This window comes from Pinus tabuliformis, chromosome X (assembly GCF_031772625.1).
Source record: "Pinus tabuliformis cultivar Carrire ecotype Pingquan chromosome X, CPIR1, whole genome shotgun sequence".
In the NCBI taxonomy this organism is placed as follows: Eukaryota; Viridiplantae; Streptophyta; class Pinopsida; order Pinales; family Pinaceae; genus Pinus; species Pinus tabuliformis.
Genome location: NC_142308.1, coordinates 611,791,094 through 611,808,555, shown reverse-complemented (window position 1 = coordinate 611,808,555; position 17,462 = coordinate 611,791,094).

Sequence of the window (17,462 nt, the reverse complement as noted above, 5' to 3'; positions counted from 1 at the left end):
TCCCTCATGTTGTTGTAGTGATTTTCGAGGCTTCAACACCTTCCTACAGGAGTCTTGGTAAAATAGTTATAGAAGGTAGTTTGAACTTCTTTTCCTTGAACATTGATCCAAGGTGGCTCAACAAATGTGAAGTACATCTGATCCACAAAAATTTCATTTTTGCTTGTTTAACAAGCTACCAACAACAACTGTTAACAACAACAGGCATACAGACAGCAACTAGATGGACTAAACTCTTACTTCAACAAAAGAAATAGATTTCACATCTTGTGAACACCTCCATGTCTTACATTTGCATACAAATGATGGACTACATAACAAGCCCACAAAACATGCCTTTAAATAGATGACCCTTAAGTCAAGCATGTAGAAAAATACCATTAGGACTCTTTTTCCAAAAGATGAAACACTTCATCATTATCTCCATTCGGAGACCAAGTTAACTTCTTTCAAGTCAACATTGCATCACATGCATGTCAAAGCAATCAACCCTGCAAGTTAATTATACATACATGTTCAAAAATAAGGAAATCATCAACATCCCTGTGTTCATGCATCTGAAGCTCATGCATGCATTTCACCTTTGAACTTTCGCTTGAGCACACTATACTTTCGAAGCTATAATGAGATATAATGTATATGCATCAAGAGACATGCAATCTTAATTGGATAAGAACTCTAACTATTCCTTACCAATTGTTGGCCTTTATGGGCTTGACCTAGGCTCGGAAGAATTATTTAGCCAAACAAATCCCACAGCTATCGACCTTTTCGGCAATAGCCCAGAACGAGCGGATTGGGATCTCACTCGAGGTAGCAGGGGAGGGTGATGGAACTAGGTTTTTGCACCCTGGGGATGTCTTTAATGTTAGATGGGGCTTGCACACTGTTCCGCAGCCTCGTGCCACGCAAGATCCACACAGATCGGAATACCCTTATCGTGCTTATTACAGATTGAATCACTTATTACTGGTTTGATTTAGTTAAAATGGTCTTTAAGCAAACATTTATTACTTTTGGTTACTTTGTGCATCAAGATTAACCCAATTCACATGTGTCTAACCATAGCAAATGTAGAAATCATAATATTTCATTTATCATAAAAGAGTAAAGTTGCAATCAATACAGAATTAATAAGAAACTTAGTTTTATTATCAATCTTCAATAATACATCCAGGTCCACCCTGCACACTCAACTGCAAGGGTCCGCGCACACAACTGCAGACTTTCCAGGCCTCTGTGCACACGAGTGTAGAGCCTCTACCTTCTACCCTACTTCCTTGACTCGAACTTATAACTGCTCTCACACTATTCACCCATTACATATTCATACCAAAAACGAAAATATTTTCTACCTTTCCCTCATAGAGCCTCACTCTATTTATAATTTTCCTTGTCCCGCGATCCACTGTGGGCTGACTCTATTACTATTTCTTTACATTATTTTCGGGCAAACTACCCTTTGACTCAACCTGCTATAGCTAGCACTGCGCGCTTCCCACGGAGTCTTTTACCCTACTATTACCCAAAATTCCAGGCTTCGCATTCCGTACTCATTCTGTGGGGCTTCCGCTACCCAACAGTCCCCCAACACAATCATCGTGACTTGTACCAAGTCACTAAGCTGGTGCATCCATCTTTACACAGAGGTCGGTCAACAACTTTAATGCGTCACTGGTACTAGTAGAAAATTCTTTTGTAATGTATTGCATCAGTTCCACCTGTGGTGCTGATATTTCTGACACTATCTTGGTTGTCTCCATTCTAACACATTTGGCCTTCATGTGTGCTACCTTATGCTCTATGGTGGTTGAAACTGCAAATGCCTCGTCCAACCATGGTTGGATATGAGCTTTCACCATGGCTGTCTCGCGGCTTCTGCTTGGATTTCCATGTCCTGCACCTCCCTCATCTTAGCAAACTGTTGCGGGATAGCAATAGTCTATGCAGTTCCCCAGAGTTGATCGTAGTCATGCTGAAGTTCCCAGGCCTCTACTTCCAACCTGTGGAGTGTGGGATCTTCCTTAAGGACAGTGATCATATCAATCGACTGAGTTAGCAACTCAGTACATTCTTCAAGTGACTATGCAAGCATTGTGTGCCCCATATGAATAATGTTCTTGTGTTGTACTACAACCTCTGGGGGTGTTGTTGGTGGGACCTACAATTTCAACTCAGCGATCTGTGCAGTGAGTTTGAGTTGCAGCTGTGCAACCTCCTCTTTTTTCCTTCGAAACTCCATAGCTAACATACGAATCTATGTTTCAATAGGAAATTCCCCTATAATATCTAACGCCTGAGCACTCAAACAGGCTTTGACTACTACCTTTTCCATCTGCTGTTTTTGTATGACTATTTCATCGCGTTGGAGCCGTAGCTGTTCAATATTAATTTTCTGCTCTTGGAGTATCCAGTCGATGCGGTCGAACCTTACATGAAGTTCAATTGTGATTTTTTCATGTAGTTTTTGAAAACTATTGTGTGGGAGTGCAGCCACGTTCAGTCCCAATCTAGTAAGGCATTCTAGTATTGCTCGTTCTTCCGATTGGGTGGTGACCAGCGTGCCTGTCGGGATCGAAGTAGACTAAGCAACCTGGGCTCTGAGTAATGGTTCTATAGCTGTCATACTGGAGGCTTCTATAGAAATGCTAGAGCCTACCTGTGCAATTTTTGATCCCAATTCGCGTAACTGTTTCTGGAGCTCCCCCAACACAATGTGTTGTTCCGACATAGCCTCATCAATTACCTCGCAAGTAGCTTCACGAATCATGTTTTCGATGTCATTTAGATTGCCCTCTGTTAGGGTGGTAACTTCAGTGTCAGTCTTAGATGCTTTTGCTTTCTTTCGTGCCTTTGGTTGCTTTGGTGTGGCTGAGAGCTTAGTGGGGTACCCATTGCAGCCAGCTAAGTGGTTTTCTTCTGAGTGCCTTTGACCTTTGCTGGTGTCTGTGCGCCTAGTACTATTTTTTCCATTACTCCAAGTTTTGCCTCTCGCGCTGCCTTAACCTCTGCAACATACTATTCATTCTACTTTTGTTGCGCAGTGCACTTGGTTGCCTCTTTTTGTTTCTGAATAGCAGCCTCGTCTTTTTCCACTATAGCGGGTCCTCGCCAAGTCGTGCGCCAAGCCTCGACAATCTCATGAACAAATTCATTAATGACAATAAGCCAGAGAGGGGTCTATGTCTGGGCTGTGTCCTTCCACACCTGGATGTAGACGTGATGCATATCTACTTTGATAAGCGTGGTAATGCATTGATCCACTGACGCACAGTTGTGTCCATCAATAATCAAAAGATCTTAATCCCTTGAATTCTACTTGCGTCCTTGGTCGCCCAAAGGGACACATACTGCGCACAACTTTAGACCATTCTGGGGTTAAAATAGGAAACTGGCTATCGTCAAGCAACTCAGTAGCGACCAGCATGAGGGACAGTAGGAGCCATGCATAATAGAATGGTTTTCCTTCTTCCTCGACTTCGCGAAAATTGACTAGAAATTCTTCACAAAGAAACTGTGACCAATTGAATCATACACCAGTGGCACATTCTTAAACCAGTGCGATAACTACGACGGAGACCTCAGAGCTCCAACATTTCCTCATTACTTTTCCTACCAGCAACTGAGTGGCCACCCAGACTATGTTGCCAAAGATATTGTCAATGACGTAACCTCGCATTCCATTGGAAAGCTTATACGTCTTCTTTTGTCATACTATCATTCCTACATTGTTACATTTGGCCATAATTTTTCGAGGGTTTTGTCCGGTGCAGGGTAGATGTGAGACCCGGTGAACAAGTTCTGCTCTGATATAGACAGGTATATTGACCCATAGTGTATCTTCATGAACTAGACAGAGCAATTTCTTGATGACTAACATAGTAATAGGGGGCCAGAGAAAGTGCGGAATTGCCAAGAGACAAAGTAATCCAGCTTCGTCCACCTTAAGCAGCCACTCCTTTGGCTGTAGAGTGGTCACCATGCCTTCTATAGTGTGGTCCATTAAGGCATCCATCGCTAGGCAGGGAAATAAATTTGTTCGATCTACAATGTCACAATCATCAAATTTCATCATCGTGACATGGCCAACCACCGAATTTTCTACCGGGACATCTTTTGGGAGAGAGCGGGTAGTGATTATATTGTTGAATTCCTCCAGGTTTGTGGGTACCTTGTTTGTCCCCTTACTTGGAGGAATATACTTGGGTCATCACACTGACTATATAGGGTCTTCCTTAGAAATGTCCTCTTCGATCGTTGTGGGAGACTCTTCTGTTTCTTCCTCGCTATCGATGATAACAGTTTTACCTTTTTCCTTCGTTGTGGACTTGCCAACCTGCAGGTGTCGTGGAAACTGCTGAACTGATTCTGGGAGTGGAGGTTTCTTCTTGGGCTTCAGTGTCCATGGGGATTTAGAGTGTTCTACTTCCTGCAGTGACTCTGGCTGTGGACTATCGGCGGAAGGCCTTTGAGATTTCAAGATGACATCTCTGTATTGTTGTGGCAATGCCAGAAACCACAGGCTATTTTCAACTTCCTCGTTGCTCATGATGTAGGTAATATGAGCCGATTTTCTTGCTGGACAGTACGACATGGTGGTTTTACCTTTTCTTTGTTTATATATCGATTGAACCCGAAAACAGGTGGCTTAATCTTGTGATAGCTCATAAATGCGATTTGGATGGTTATGATTTTGCATTAATGGCCCACCACTTGCTTCAAGGTGCTTTAAAAGTGCCATCATACCATGAGTAGTATCTTTAATGGTCACTTTCCATCTTTTCTTTGCAGCAGTGAATCCCCAAGGTTGCATATGATGTTTCTGCAGGGGACGGTGGTCATATCGTTCCATTATACAACAACATGTTTTATAGTCGCACACCCTCTTCCAACTGCTTAGGTGTTGGGACTGAACCCTTGACGGACAGTCAGAAGGGAAAACCCTTCCCGTGGGTCTCCCAGTTCCTCATTGACCTGAATCACGAGCACCCTAGATGTCCTCCTGCTTCTATCATGAAATTATGGTGTGCATGCCTGTTATAGACATTTTTGTGCCTTACAGCTGTAAGCATGAAATGTCCATAAACCAAGGGATCCTAAGTCCCTAAAAGTGTTGTTCCAGCTCCTAAAGAAACAAGGTCAACAAATTACAGCTTCTCCCAGAAGTTCTCCACCAGAAACTGTTCAGAACTAGTCAAATCAGGATCATTTCAGCTGCTCCACTAGCTAGCTGCATTGCAAAGCACCCAAATACACTGGCTAGGTGCGTTGGAATGCACTTGAATGCACTACCAGGGTGCGTTGAGCGGGAAATGACAACTGGCAGAGTCATTCCACGAGGTGGAGAGACAATGGAAGCTTCCAGAATCTTCTCCAATGACACTTGCCTCACTGAATTCGACCAGTGATGAGTAAGAGGCTCTCAGTCTCCAAGTGGAAGCAAGAACTGACAGAGAGAGGCCACTAATCAATTCATGAGCTGACTCATCCTCTTTGCATACATCTATATATGGATCCCTCACCAAGAGATCCAGAGGCTGGAATTTTGTACATTGCAGAGAATTGTTGTTGGTTTTGAGATAGATATCAGAGTATTGGGTAATTTATGCTTTGTTGGAGGTGAAGAGGGGATTCTATGCTGGGAGGTTGATGATGGATCAGGAATCATCAGTTGTAACTCCTCCCGAATCTTCTTGTTTTATCAATAAAACTATTTGAGTTTCTCCTACATGCTTGTATATCATTGATGTTTGTTATATTTGTATGTTTAGCTTAAATCTGATCCTAAGCTTTTTTATGAACATAAATCCATGTCTTTGTGTAGTTTCCTTCTTCTGTGAACTTGCAGGAACTTGGTGACGCTGGGCAAGTAAGGGAGCAGGTAGCTGGAAGCTATCAAAGAGGAGAGAGATTGGATCAAAGGACTAGCGCAAGACACAGGTTGGTTCATCCTATTCCTCTTCGTTTATAGTTCATAAAGGAGAATACAAGAGTAGTTTTCCCTGTTTGTTTCTGAGGTCACTGTCACACCTCAGTGGGATAGGGTTGTTCTAAATAGACACTTTTCCCAATAACAAAATGGCGACTCCGCTGGGGATCGTGTCTAGTTAGTTTGTTTGTGTTTCTCTTGTTGTTCATCTCATAAACTTAGAAGTAGCGAATCGAACTGCATTTGCCATTTACAAATCCAAAGTAGACATCTACTACTTCAATCCATTCACTGGATCTGTTTATGATCTGAACAGCTGATTCAAAAATGATCTGATTACCCTTTGTGATAGCTCTTAAACCTCTTTTAAATCAACCCTCTGATTGTGCATTACTGATTTCTTTTACTCGGCCAAAAACCATAGATTAAACTGCAAACCGTGACCCAGAACCCAGATATAATTCTCGTTTCTGCCCCAGCGCAGGTGTTGTGAAGAGTTCCTGCATTTCAGCACAGTTCCTGAGAGGGCAACCTGCGTTGCAATCCAGTTTCTCTGTGTACCAGGTGCGTTGATCAGCTTAGCCCTGTGAAGCTGAGGTTCTTTGCTCATTTTTTCCAGTTTTGCCTCTGATTTTTGCAGCCTGTGATCAGTGTGTGTGTCTGTTTAAAAGCCCCTTTTCTTTGCCTTAATTCTGCCTCAGTTGTATAAAAGAAACTGTATTTGTTTTTGTGTGTTTGTTACGTCATTTACAGTTTCCCATTACAAAATTAGACTAGTCATACTGTCATCCTTAGATTTAGATCTGTTGTAAGTGTCGATTTTGATCTTAGGAGAAAGTTAATTTGCTGTTGACAGTCGATTATGCTTTTAATTTTTCCTTTGGCTTGAATTTGTGAATTTCTAGTGTCAAAACAAGTGTTTACTTCAAAATCATAAAGTGTCGTAATCGTCTCTACCTTTTCATTTCGAAAAGAAGCTTGTTTGTGTTTTTCACTTGAAAACGAATTCAAATTTGTACAACAACTTTCTTTTTAGGCATCAATATTAAGAAAGTGAAAAACAAATACATGCACATGTGCATTTGCATATTGACAATCTGTTTGGCTTGATTTAGGAAAAGTTCATTTACAGTGTGCTCTTTGCTCTTTGAGAAAAGATTGTGTCTTTCTTTTCCCCTTGTAGCTAGGATTTTCATTGTTGAAAAGAGATAAAAGCTTGCTTATCATCTTTAGATTGCATTTTAGGAATTATATCTACATCTCGTGGTGAACCCAAAAGGCAAACTTCATAAGAAAGATCAACCTAAAATAAATTCAATGAACTTAACAACGCTTTGTAACTTAACGCACAACATTTAGAGGTCTAGGCTAGAGACGTATTCCGACGTCGTAAAGCCTGGTAACTGTTGTCCTCACTGATGGTTGGGTGATTCCTCCACTTTGAGACGATAAGTGCCAGTACGGACTTGTGCTCCCACGTACCGTCGAGTATATATTGGGAGACCCCTATAGGCATAAAACCTTTATCCATAGGAAGCCGTGTCGGCTGCCCTACTGATCGCAATGCACCGAACATAGCATTCGGGAAGATTGACTGCCGTACCGTAAAAAGTATTCTGCAATTTTGCGATTGGTTTGGTACTCCCTCTACCTAGACCTCCAGAGCAGTCCCTTTCGTTCCTTTTCAGACTCCTTAACGGAAAAGGTCCATCTGAGCACTTGTCACTTCAGGCTCATTAAAAATCGAAGGAGACTAGAGTCATCTTTTGTTTTTTCTCGACTCTTAAAAACTGAAAAAACAAGTTGTGTCAAAGCGTGTTAAAATTTATTTTAAACGGAATATTCATATCCTCTTCCTACATTGATCTTTGGGTTGAGAAAATGGAGCCTACCAACCAAGGAATTCCCCTTGGTGGAAATCCTAGTCCCTTCTCCTCTTGGGGAGATGTTGGTGTGCCCCATATGGCCACATTGTCGCTTCCAGGACTGACAATTGGCTTGCCAGTATGGCTCTTCTCAACCAATGTCGTTCAGAACACCACTATTCCTGAACAATCGAATCAGCAATTAGACGAGTCCAGAGTTACCCACCAGCCTTCTACTTCCTCTAATTCTTCCTCTCCTCCTTCCTCTTCGCTTGACGGGACTGGTAAAGCTAAAAACCAAGTTCCTAAGGAGAAGAAGGAAAAGAAGAAGAAAGAGAAAAAGAAGAAGGAGCCAAAGGTGAATGGAGGAAAATGAGTGTCGTCTAACGAAAATCCACACATAGCACCGACCAGGCCTAAATCGCCATGTGTCATTTGCAGAGGAGACCACTTTCACAGAGATTGTCCTTGCATCCCCCGGATACTAAGGGACTGGTCTCCTAGTTTGCAAAATCTGGTGTCATCAACCTCTAGAGATCATGTTGAAAGCACACCGTCAACTAGTGAATGTGAAGCCCCAGGACAAAAAGGGAAAACTAGATTTCCTTGTAAATTGTGCGAAGGAGACCATGCCCTCCACCGTTGTCCCTTCTTAGACGAAGCTAAAAGAGTTTTGGATGATCGTCTGATTTCACCGTTACGACTTCCTCCTGGATATAAAAAACTCTTGCCGAGTCCGTCACTAGTTGAGAACCCAGCTGGCCTGCTCAGGTTGTCGTCTAAAGCGTCTATCATTGAAGATAAACCAACTGAATCCATACCAGACGAAAGTCAAAAGGTCGAGGCAACAGTTGACCCAGTCTTGCCTTCGAAGGTTTTATCTTCGGATGATACAGTCACTGAAGAGAACAAGGATGACACCATCCAAATTCTCTTCATCAACACAGACTCCGACGAACATGGGGGCAATCCACCCATTCCTTTACCGCAGGAAGGAAGTTCGTCAGAGCCATACCCGGCCGTCTACTCGGTCCCACCTCCAAGCAACCTAGTTGTCTCCTTCGACTGGAATCAACTAGGCAGACCCTGTTTGCTAGCAAGCATACCATTCCGAATTATCGTTCAAATATATAGAATGGTCATGGCTGGTACCATCATAGATGAGGGGGCTTCTGTGAGTATCCTTTCCTCTATTGCTTGGAAAGTGCTTTGTTCGCCATCGCTGTTGCCTGAAATGAGAAATCTGACAGGCTTTGATAAAGGAACCAGTCGACCTTTAGGGATCCTTCCCAATGTGCCCATAACATTGAGAGGGAAGACAGTTCGCATGAACTTCATGGTCGTTCAAGGACCCTTGGATTATAACCTACTCCTTGGACGAGACTATATTTATTGCATGGGAGCCATTGTCTCCTCACTCTTTCGAGTAATGTGTTTTCTGCACGAAGGAAGAGTGGTCAAGCTCGTGGACCAGCTTTCATTTCCCGGCTCACGCATAGCAAATAGTCATATACCATCCCTAAATGGTCTCTTCACGCAAGAAATATCTCAATCCCCAGTCCGTCCTCCCGATGAGCGCGAGTAATTCAGAGGGATATGACTGAAACCCAGGGGGCATGCATCCTGGCCTGCTTCGGCAGGAAAACTTCGGGTATAGAGTAGGTTTCCGCGGGAGAATATGACTAGTCTGTACCCCGTCCGTGATTGGAAGAGGGGTTATTCTAGAATAAGATTCTCTTATCAAAGTTATGTGAGTTGACAGAACTGAGTCAGTCGCCTTTGTTTATCTCGGTAGACATCGCCGAAGAAGTGTTTTTTTTGCACCGCGAATAGAACAATCTTTGGGTAACCTGTAAGAGGTAAGCCTCTCCCGATAGAACAAATATTTTGTCTGGAAATTGAGGGGTAACCTTGAAACCATATTTTATACCTGGGGGCATGCAAACCTTTTGGCATGCAAGCGAAAGAGCGATTATTTATCTGTTTTTTGGATTAGTCGTTTCCTAACTTGCATAAAGAAAGGATGTGGGGCAAAAATCTAAAAGTTGTCGTTTTTATATGAGACATTCTTATCATATGACTGGATTAATCGAGCAGTTTTAGCGCATAGTTCAAGCTCGTTAAAAAATAAACATAAGTCCGAGCAAGTGTTTCCACCCGCGTTTAAGCTCGTTAAAAAATGAACTATCCCCTGGTAAATAACCACCGTGAATGTAGTACTTCAGCCATTAAAGCCTTGGTCGTGTTTGCACCGTCACCTCCACTTTTCCATTGGCCGATCATTCACCTCCATTTGATTGTTTACCCATTTTGAGGAACAGCTGCGAACAATGATTTCACTAGCCATCCTTGTGACACTGTCGTGATTGGAAAATTCCAAACCTTACCTGGAATCAGCTGCTACCCATTTTATCACTCGTTCCTCAAAAGACGAGTCTTCTTTAAGCTCTTTTCATCTGACTCGTAAAATATGAAAAGATTGCCGAGTTTTGGCCTTCCAGCTCGTTAAAATGACCGTAAGCGCTATCTCTCCTCTAGATTTTAATCTTTTTGGACCTGAGGGATTATTGCACAAAAAGATCGAGCGCTTGTTTTGTTCGGCTCGTTAAAACTATCGAAAACTCATCCCTTCTGTATTGTTTTATACTTTTTTGGACTTAAGGGATTAGATGACGAAAAAGGAACTTCGGAGTTACCTTTACGTACCTTTTCAGACTCTCTAAAGATGAAAAGGACCAAGTTATCTTTGTCGTTAGACTCGTTAAAAAGATTAATAGCGACAAACTTGTGTTTAGGCGAGAACGAGTTTCACTATCGCTAGACACGTTAAAACATAGCGATGGGTTTGCCCGAAGGGCAAATTATAGAACAAGCATATGTTATCCTCCTCAAGTTTGAAAAAAATAAAGAGGTACTAGTCAGCAATGACTGGGGAAAAATTGGGAAGAAAACTCAAAGAAACTTTATTGGTAGCAAGTCGCTCTTGAACATGACACTTCCACTCCGTGCCTGAGTCGGGTTGGGTTGTTTCATTCACCGGTCACATCACGATGGTCACGCCATACCATCCACATTTGGGGTAAATGCTACCAATCCATCACATAAGTTTCGCCGACATGTTCAAGAGAAGTCATCCAGAGAAGTCACCCGTGTCCCATCCACTACCATACATTATACTTCATTCTTTCATGACCGCCACCCTGAACCATATATCATCAGATCATTTTCACCTCCATCAAAATCATTTGCTCCGTTCCATGTCATTGATGTGGGATTCATTAAGGCCCTCCTTTGACGGATCGCTTCTTGTCGACATCAGCTCATTATCCAAGAAGTTGATCTACGAACACCCCATTCAGTACTTTGAAGCTTGCATGCCTCAATGGCAAGTTTCTCACTTCCGGCAATAAGTATACATCAATGACCTTCGACCGAAAGATTTTGCGTGGTGTTCGACGCCAAGTCCTTTATTCACACCACGTGAATTGTACTGCAGTACCTTGAGGGTCATTATCATTATCGGTGATTCCTCTCGCGCTTGTTAACAGTTTACATCATTGACTGGTAATCAAGCGATGTCTTTCCATGTTCGACTTCAAAACATTTCTCACATGGATCGACTTGTACTTCGAGTGAAGATCAGACGAGATTGAAGACCCCGGATCTAGTTTCATCCATCCGGGCTACGATATATATTCAGGAAAAATAAATACATTGAAATGTACAACATTGCAGCACAGATAATCATCCTACAAAAAGGATGATGACTTCATCAGAATCATCAGTCTACCATCAGACGATTGTCTGTACTATGTACATGAAAATGAATTTATAAAGCTGAGCATGGGAATGCCCGCCTCAGCTAGATCATGAAAACAGTATGAAGATAATGTATTGTATTGTATCTTATTACAGGTCTCCTCCCAGCATTGAAAGAACTTCGGATCCTCCTAATAAAGCATTTCACCCGATAAACGGCCTCATACTTTAGTGGGCAACTATTATAAACATTTTTGTGCCTTACAGCTATAAGCATGAAATGTCCATAAACCAAGGGATCCTAAGTCCCTAAAAGTGTTGTTCCAGCTCCTAAAGAAACAAGGTCAACAAATTACAGCTTCTCCCAGAAGTTCTCCACCAGAAACTGTTCAGAACTAGTCAAATCAGGATCATTTCAGCTGCTCCACTAGCTAGCTGCGTTGCAAAGCACCCAAATACACTGGCTAGGTGCATTGCAACGCACTTGAATGCACTACGAGGGTGCGTTGAGCGGGAAATGACAAGTGGCAGAGTCATTCCACGAGGTGGAGAGACAATGGAAGCTTCCAGAATCTTCTCCAATGACACTTGCCTCACTGAATTCGACCAGTGATGAGTAAGAGGCTCTCAGTCTCCAAGTCGAAGCAAGAACTGACAGAGAGAGGCCACTTATCAATTCATGAGCTGACTCATCCTCTTCGCATACATCTATATATGGATCCCTCACCAAGAGATCCAGAGGCTGGAATTTTGTACATTGCAGAGAATTGCTGTTGGTTTTGAGATAGATATCAGAGTATTGGGTGATTTATGCTTTGTTGGAGGTGAAGAGGGGATTCTATGCTGGGAGGTTGATGCTGGATCAGGAATCATCGGTTGTAACTCCTCCCGGATCTTCTTGTTTTATCAATAAAACTATTTGAGTTTCTCCTACATGCTTGTATATCATTGATGTTTGTTATATTTGTATGTTTAGCTTAAATATGATCCTAAGCTTTTTTATGAACATAAATCCATGTCTTTGTGTAGTGTCCTTCTTCTGTGAACTTGCAGGAACTTGGTGATGTTGGGCAAGTAAGGGAGCAGGTAGCTGGAAGCTGTCAAAGAGGAGAGAGATTGGATCAAAGGACTAGCGCAAGACACGGGTTGGTTCATCCTATTCCTCTTCGTTTATAGTTCATAAAGGAGAATACAAGGGTAGTTTTCCCTGTTTGTTTTTGAGGTCACTGTCACACCTCAGTGGGATAGGGTCGTTCTGAATAGACACTTTTCTCGATAACAATGCCCTTATGGCTTCTGGTGCAACTGTATCAAGGTAGGAAAGCTAACCATGTTGGTTTCCTTAGGCCATTCCTTTTCGTAATCTAGGGCAGCTATATCTAATTGATTTTTCTTGATGGCTTTGTCCAAATTCATACTGTGGCCATGGATTCAGGCCTCAGTTTGTTCCAACTGATCAAGTTGTCATTTTGCACGCCGAATGGTAGCCCACAATTGTTGAACCATGTCGCGGATGCCATCTCTGGTCGAAGAATCTATGTCTATAGTGTTTGATTGGGCCGTATGGGGGAGGTTCCCTCTAGCTTGATGATCCTGTGATCCACAGGTCTGTTTGAAGTGTCGGTTGTCTGCCATACACCCATATTATTCGTGCTATCATTTTGTGCCAACTTAACTACTACGCATATCTTCCAATTTAGAGTCGAAACTTTCTCGTGTATCTGAGCTTCCATGATCCTTCTATCGGTGCATGCACCCTATCTTTCGATGCACTGGGCGGTTCCTGTACTACACATGTGAGCTGGTCTTCAGTGGTCAAGTCCTACTCTTTCAGGTGGTGTCTTTCTTCACATCGTGCTGATTAAGTCACCCTACTATAGTTTAGTGTTGTAACTCCTTGTAATCGATTCTTCTAGTGCTCCGTTTCCTCCTCAGAATTGATAGTGTAGATACACTCACGTTCCCATGAGGTTCTTCTATTATCGTTGTAAAGAATCTAACTGGGGTCCCATGCCCTTATCTGATAAAGGAAATCTAGTTCATCATTATTTTCCTCGTCTCGGATGGGTTCTGTGTAGTGCTCCCCTTCCGTTGGGTCCAGCGGAACTACTACATGAAGTGACTTCTTTTTTAAAGTCATCGTGCACCTTCTCAAGTTAATGATTCCTTTCATGTCGATGACCCAATCAATCCTGAGCAAAGCAGGGTAAGGATTGCTATCATCGATAAGCTCTATCACTTCAAAGTCAGTCTAGGTCATTACACCATCGATATCCACTGTCATCCCTTGCAATCAGCCCATTGGTAAGATTTTTTGTTGGTTAGCCATCCATAGTTGAATCGGGGACCACTGTAGTACGAGCTTGCCTATACGCTCCAAAGTTTGCTTAGGTACTATATTTGCATCCGAGCCTAAATCTAGGATGAATTGATCCATCTCATAATCTTGTATTTGTTTCGTCATTCTCATTTCTTGTCCAGTGTGTAGAACATGTTGTTGTATCCTCCGAACCACCTGGTGTTCACTAAATTCGGCGCTCTTGGTAATCAACTCCTATAGCCCTTGGACAACCTTCTAATTCTGCAACAATTTCATGCATGTGTTAAGAAAGGAGGTGATCATGTAGGGGTCCATTTTGGCTTCCGTTTGGTCCTTCTCACCTAAGGTAGCAGCTTTCACAAAGCTCAGCTGATCTTCGTTTGGCCCTGCCCTTCCTTGATTTAGTTCAACAGTACGGTTCCACATAGGCAGGTCACCTCGCTCCCCTCTTGTGTTCCCTCCTTCCGTTACGTCATTCCTTCACACTATATTTATACTAGTGTCCTCTTTGCAAGGTTCAGTACGCATCATCTGGACATTATGGGTTGGCGGAGGTTGAAGCACCCCTTTCTCATTTAATTGGGCAAGCAAGGTTGGAAAATCTACGAATTCATGATCAAACTGTTCGCAATAAGGACATGAGATCCTAGTTGGGTTCGTGCACTCGCGAGCACAGTGTCCTTGTTCACCACAATTATAACAAGTTATCTATCCATGACCTCGGTCCGGTCCCCATCCTCTTCCCTAACCTCATCCTTGAAATCCTCCCTGTGTTTTAGCCTATACCCTGTAGACTGGGGTCTGTTCCATCATTAAGTCGTAACTTCGACACGTTCGCTCATCGTGTCCTATTGATCGACAAAAATTGCAATATAACTATTGTGAGGTTTGGGTATACTTCAATAATAGATGGCATTTATCTGTTGCATGTTTCCCTCCCACCTAGAAAATCGTGCACCAGAGCGCAGGCATGGCATTTTGTCCTGTCTGTACCTCCACTTGTAATGGCATCAAGCCACCTCCCGCCAGATAGTTCGCGAAGACCAGGCAATGGTCTTTGTTGCTTGCGTGGCTTTTAAATTTAATACACCGTGCCTCGCGCTATACCCCTAATAGAGGCATTATTCCTTGCTTCAAGCTTTGTACTCCCAAATTTAAGTTCTGAAGTTGCACATGGAGTTGCTAAACTCCCAACCTTGGGTCCGGAATCAGGGTCATGTATAACCTCATAACTATCTCTAGTTCCTCGGCCTGGGTTGAGATCTTCTATTACAATAGAGCTGTCCTTAGATGGGGTGTTAACAACACCACAAACCACATGCAATGTTGTTCGTCGATCAATGTCATATTAGTTTCGTGAATAGTACCCTTTAACCTTTGGTCTAGATCCCACGGGGTTTCACTAGGCAGCATTGCTATTTCCTTGAACCAAATGATCGATTGTTTCTTAGAGTTTGGTCAGCTAAACTCCTTATTAAGCGCATCCTGTATAGCTACTATTCCTTCATTCGGATGGTTTGTTGAGTGTTTTATATACCATGTTAGCACGCGGTCCTATAGTGCGATGACCAGCTAACCTTTCTTACGTTTTCATCCGTTATAACTTGCGCGTCCCACATGGAGTTTATCACAAACCAAAATCGGCTTGGATCTTCATTCCCTATACCTTGAAAGGTCGGTAACTTGATTGCAGCTTCCATCCCTATTCTAGCAGGTGGTGGAAGGGGTGGTGAGGATTGAGGTGGTGTGGGCGGATGTTATGTGGGTGATGGGGGTGATGGCGTAGATGGAGGTGGTATCAGCAAAAGGCGTTCTGTAATCAACTGGACTGAACTTTTGGGCAAGAACCTAGTGAGATCTTCCTCGCTTTCTCGCGAGATAAAAATCAGAGGACTATTCGCTGCTCCACCCATTCCTCGGTAACCTCTTCCACTTGATGTTACCCTAGGCATTAATGTATACACGTAATCTGTTTTTCGCACAATAGCATCTTAATCCAAGTGTTTAATGACTTGATGTACTGACCTCGCTGTCCTTGGAGAAATTGTCTTTCCTCTTTGTTGTAGCTTACAGTGGCACCTATTGTGAACTCAATGATAAATCCTCCAATGATTCAATCTACCCAGTGTTCCACTGCGCACATGAGTTTGTCTTCAATGGCTTCTAGTCTACGCACCAGTTTTGGGGTCCACACTATCGACTAGTCTAATTTGTACCTTCCCACGCTATCAGCTAACTTTGTGATCCACTCATAAAATTATGTTGGGAATGTTACAAAGAAGATCTCGTGTATGTCTGTGAAGATATAGTGATCCAACCACCATTCCCTTGATACCCGCGAGTTCCTGTTTTGTTGAACTATGAACTCGTGGATCTTCAGACCCACCAATCTTCGAGCTCTTTCTTTGTAGGATTCCAATGTCCTCACATTAGACACCCCTTAAGTAGATCCTGGTCCTGGCAGCAAAACCATTTTTTGTCTTATATGGGCTTGACCCAGGTTCAGAAGAATTATTTAGCCAAACAAATTCCATAGCTACTAGTCCTTTCGGCAACAGCCCATGAAGCGTGGACTGAGGTCTCACCCGAGGTAGTAGAGTAGGGTACTAGAACCAGGTTTCCACACCCTAGGGATGTCTTGGTTGTGAGATGGGGCTCACACGCTATTCCGTGGCCTTGCACCACACCATAGCCATGCAGATCGAAATACCCTTATCATGCTTATTACAGATTGAATCACTTATTACTAGTTTGATCTAGTTAAAACGACCTTTAAGCAAACATTTATTACTTTTGGTTACTTCGCACATTAAGATTAACCAAGTTCACATGTGTTCAACTGTAGCAAATGCAGAAATCATAATAATTCATTTATCATAAAATAGTAAAGTTGCAATCAACATAGAATTCAAAAGAAACTTATCTTTATTATCAATCTTCAAACAATACATGTAGATCCACCCTGCGCACTCAGCTGCAGGTGTCCACGCACATAGTTGTTGACTTTCCAGGCCTCTGCGCACACAAATACAGAGCCTCTACCTTCTACCCTACTTCCTTGACTCGAACTTACAACTGCTCTCAGAATATTCACCCATTACATATTTGGACCAAAAACCAAAAGTTTTTATGCCTTTCCTTCATAGAGCCTCACTCTATTTATACTTTTCCTTGGTTACTGTTTCCTTACATTATTTTTGGGCGGACTACCCTTTGACTGAACCTAGTATAGCTCGTGCTCTACACTTTCCATGGAGTCTTTTAACCTACTATTACCAAAAGTTCCAGGCTTCGCACACCATACTCATTCCACGGGGCTTCCGCTACCCAACACCAATCCCTTTCAAAGCTACTACCCTTGCTTGCACATCAGCATCATCATGTGGATCATTTTGAGACACATTATTCAAGGGATTTTCACTTCCATTTCTACCATTTTCCCTTTCCACTTTCTTCAGATTTGGTGGAAGCATTGTTGGATTCAGTGTCCAACATTTTGCAGCAAGATGTCCTTGCTTATGGTAGTAAGTGCACTACATGTGCATCCTCTTGATAGCATGATTTGCTTGTCCAATGGACCTTTGGCTTC